Source organism: Lolium rigidum, chromosome 3, assembly GCF_022539505.1.
Source record: "Lolium rigidum isolate FL_2022 chromosome 3, APGP_CSIRO_Lrig_0.1, whole genome shotgun sequence".
Classification (NCBI taxonomy): Eukaryota; Viridiplantae; Streptophyta; class Magnoliopsida; order Poales; family Poaceae; genus Lolium; species Lolium rigidum.
In genome coordinates this window covers 234,400,486-234,405,583 of record NC_061510.1, presented here as the reverse complement: position 1 = coordinate 234,405,583, position 5,098 = coordinate 234,400,486, and positions in this window count along the sequence as shown.

Genomic DNA, 5,098 nt, shown 5'->3' with positions numbered 1-5,098 from the left:
TGGGTATATTGAAACTATCATTATACTAGAAATCAAAATAATATGTATCAAGTAGAATTAGTACTTTAGAGGTAATTGCCAAGTTAATTGTATTTACAAATACACGCAAAACAGATTTGAATTCAAAACTGAATTCAAAAATAGAATTGAAAACCAGAAAATTAAAGGAGAAAAAGAAAACACAAAAGAAAATAAGGGAGAAGAGAGGATTACCTGAGAGGCCACCGTAGCCCACCACCACAGCCCAGTAGACAGCCCACCACCACGGCCCAGTCCACTGCCAGAGAACAGCCCAGTACCCTTTCGTAAAAAATACGATGAGGAGGTCATCCTCATCCTCGTCTCCCGCATGGAGGCCACCTCGATGCCGTGGCCAGCTCCTTCTCTCGCTGGCGAGTTCCCAGCGATCGGCGTCGTGACGAGGCATCATTCAACGCCCTATAAAAGCTCCAGCACGAACAATTGCGTCGAGTTCTTCGTCATCGTCTCAATTTTTCCCCATTCCCGAAACCCTAACTAGCCGGCCATCTTCAATCGCCGCCGGTGGAGACCTCCCTAGCCAAGCCGTAGCCACCATCGTCTCCGCCGTCCTCGACATGTTCACGGTGCAAAAGGAATTGATCCGAAGCCTTCTGCAACGTCCTCACCGAGCTCGCCATTCCCGTCGGCCGGAGGTGTCGATTCCGGCGACTCCGGCCATCCCCGACCATGCCGTCAAGCTCTGCGCAACCCTGGTGAGCCGCCAAAGCTCATCGCATGCCCGCCTCATCCGATTATGCACCGTATAGACGCCGCGTCGTTCACCCGTGCCCTCCACCGCAGAACCACGCCGTCGATCTTGCTCCGGCGACCTAATAGGGGCGGCGCTGGTATCATTTTACTCACCCTGTCGTGCTCGTTCTGGTGGTATGAGAGTCCCGTCCGCTCGAGCCCAGGAGCGGCGGCGCCGTCGCCGGCAAACCGCCGGCAGGGAGCTTCCCTAGCCACGTCATAGCCACGTGGCTGCTAACGTGGTCTAGACCCCACTAGCCAGTGGCTGTGGGTAGCCCTGGCCGGGTACACTTAGTCAATTTCTGTTTTAAACTTTAATTGAATAATTACTGCAACTTCAAATAATTATATAAAAATCATATTAACTCGAGAAAAATAAAAATAAGACATCAAAATTCTTATAAAAGAAAATTCTATTTAATAAAAGTATAATATGAAATTTTTATTTTTAATAAAAATTTAATTGTTTAATACTTGTTATTGAAAGCCTTTAATTTTAATTCTAAATTCAGTTAAAATTCAATAATTAGGAAAAAGGTAGAAAATAAATAAAAACCAGAAAGTAAATAAGGAAAACATTAAAATTAATTTTTCCTTTACTATTAACTTATTAAATTATTATCAGAAGGATTTAAACCCTAATTAATAATTATCTTAATTAAACATTATTTTAATTTCAAAGATTATTAATAACTTCAATTTACTTAATGAAGTTAACTCCAAGAATTATAGGGTAGTTAGGAAACCCTAGATCCATTAGAAACCAAGTGATAACCCATAATTTCATGGGGGATCCTAAAACCCTAATACCATTTAGAACCTAGCTCCATTATTTTATGTGTGAAACCTCAATGGTTTCCAAACCCAAACCCCAAATAACATATGATCATGTCACTTCATTAGTTATCATAGATCCATATCTAACAACTAAATACTAGTTCAAATCCACATAAAATATGGGAACCCTATCACTACCAAATAGCATCCCATGTGTTCATCAAACCTAAATGATCAATTAGGGTCAACCAAGTATAAACCCTAGATTTTATTACCAAAGCCATCATTATTATTTATCCCTATTTAGCATCACACCATTGTGATGAACCCAAATAGCAATCATGCTTATTATTTATCATTACATCACCATACTCCACTAAACCCTAGTAGTGTTGGATACTTATCAACCATCCTATTTAGGAGCCAATTACTCCTGACTTAATAGAACCAACAGTAAAACCTAGACCACTTCCACCCTAATTGATATACTTCTTATTAATTAAGAAGTATGTTCTTCAAAAGTTATTCTTTTGAAGAAAATATGGAATCATCATCAACCCTGCTTATAAGGACCTATAAACCCTAGCCGACTATCACTAGCAAGATAAACCAACCTTGACAACAACCATGTATAATGAATTGCTTAGGATGCCTAGGCTTATCTTAACCTTACAAGCCCTAGGTGTTGATGAATCCAACTTTGTTGGGATCCATCTAATACTTACTCCGAAAACTAAATGAAACCATAGTCAACCATAAAACCCCCTCAACCTAATTATCATACTTGTTCTTTATTAAATAACATGTTCTTCCAAAGTTATTCTTTTAAAGTATATGATAATTAATCATCAACCATGCCATATAGTACTAAAACTGACTCACTTGTTCTTTACTTGTTAACATTATGCCAATTATCATTCTTTGTCTGCTCAATTGATTATTATGCTCTATTAACTACCTGTTTATAATACCAAGTAATCACACCTGAATAAGAACCTTGTATGTGAATCACTCTAAAAGTGCAACACACCCTGAACCAATCATTACAACTTACTGATCCTAAATCATCGGGGTTAGGCCACGCTTAGAGCGATTGCATCTCATTCTTATGCATTATTGCATCCTCGCCAATCTTTTAAACATCGTCCTTACCGGACGATGATGCTATTTCAGAATTGGAATTATTGCGTATCGAAGACCTTGCTCGCATAATCTTGCGGTCAAGAAAGGCAAGTTCATCGCTTGCTCATGTCATTTGAGTATTTCTATCAAATTACTTGCAAAGTATTATGGTTATCACTATTGCATAAAAATCAAAACCACTACTTTCATAACTATGAATATGACTATGTGGTGGGCAATGGAACCATGGATTGTGCTGATATGGTGGAGGTTCCATTGCACGGGTTTATATCCATCTAGGATTAAACAACAAATGTCGCCAGTGATTCTTGTGCCGTAATACCCGTGTTAACCATAAGATCCGGAGTGGGACGAAGTAGTCAAAAGTGTTTCCACCTCTCGTTCATCAACGGATGCGCTTTACCGTAGACACTTGTATCTGTCAGGGCAAGCGGTAGGCTGGGGAAGCCTTAAGTCCCCACGGCATAGTCCGTAGACACTTGTCGCTCGAAGAACAAGCGGTAGGCTGGGGAAGCCTTAAGTCCCCACGGTATTGCGGTCTATGATGGGTTGCGGCTACCGGCGAAGGAGTTTGGTTCGATCCCGGATCGTCGTCGTGGTCGGGGTCCACCCTGAAATCTATGGGAATAATGGGACCGGCGAGGACCCGGGGTCGGGGCATGCAACAAAGGGTGGGTGTTCGAGGTAGCGGAGGAACATGATTGGCTAGACCTTATACCGGGCCTCACACCATAGGAAGTGTGGACGGGTTGCGCGCCGGTTGGCACCAAGGTTAAGATCTCTTATGGGTAAAGCAACACACCTCTGCGAGTGTAAAGAACCGTGACCTGTCACTCCCTGTTCGGGATATGGAAGCTGCGAACGCGGCCGGAAAGGAGCTCCATGAAGTTCTAGTAAACCGGTGAAGGCTGACGGACATAGTTCTTCGGAATAAAAGCAACCTTTTGAAGAAATGATTATGAAAACCTGCATTGGTATTAGACTTTACGGTCTAATGCTGTAGCTAGTGCATTAAACACCTCTTTCCTATAATGAACTTGTTGAGTACGCTCGTACTCATCCCACTCTTAAATCCCCTGCTTAGATATGGAGGCATGGAAGGAGGATCTACAGTACAACTCGAAGGCCGAGGAGTCAACAACTACTTCACGAGACAAGACCTTGTCAGAAGAGTCAGATACCTCATCCAACAAAGAGAAAACCTAGTTTAGCCATAGAAGGGAACTAGCTTCCTAAACCTAGCTCCTATTTAGCTAGAATCTATTCTTAGCCTCTATAGCTACTTAAATAATCTACAAATAGAGTTCGTGATAGAATCAGACTACGAGTCGTTCTTCTGGAGTTTATTTGCAGTTTTACCTCATTGTAAAGTAGGAGGCTATGATGATCTTTTGTAACAGAGTCAACGTTGTAATTCTATAGACATGCCTTGGACCCGCATATGTTTACGTTGTACCACTCGAGCGATATAATACTAGTGGAACGGTGTTTCATTGGTGTTATATCAGACTTGCATACTACACCATGCAGTGGTATGCCAGGTCACCACAGTTGGTATCAGAGCCAATGCTTTGACCCTAGGATTAAAACCCTTTAAATGAGACCTATAGGATTGGTAGTGTCTATAGGAAGTTGTCCTAAGTAAACCAAATATTCTTATGACTTGAGATGGATATTCACTTGAGAATAATCCTGACACACTCGAGTCAACATTTCTTACCTAGCTTACCAAGATAAAGTAAAGTTAGATAGCCAATCCCAAGTATGTAGAACATCAATAAGTCCTTAACACAATAGATGAGTAGATCACAGTTGGTATACAATACATGGTAGTCCAAAGAGAGGATACAACCATAAGGAAGCTATCCTATTGGAAGATGTGTACCAACATATGTTATGATTAAATAAGAGTTATCCAGACCTGTAATAGGAGTAATATCAAAGGATATAGATAATTAAGATATTCTAATAGAAGATGTAGACCAGGTTAAGTAAGGAGTAAGTAAAATTTATCCAAACTTGTGAAACATTTGATAGTAAGTGATCAATCTAAGTTAGATGAAGTAGTATAGACCATGATGAGTCAATCATGGGAGGTAAGGAAGAGAGATATGAATAACATATGCTTATTTACAAGGTAGAGTTGTTAATCATATATGATTCACACGAGAATCGTTATGTGATGGACTAGAACATTATAAATACTTAGAGGAAGAACAATAAGAAGCCAGTTGTTCCACAATAGTGCAAGAATTGTGTTCCAAAAACATGGGAAGTGTGCCAAGCACATCATGACCATAGTCTTATGGTAGAAATACTTGGAAATATAGCAACTATATTCCCATAGTTATGTGTTTAGAGTAGCCATGTTACAACCTAGACATATCATGTGAGATAGTCCTCAACA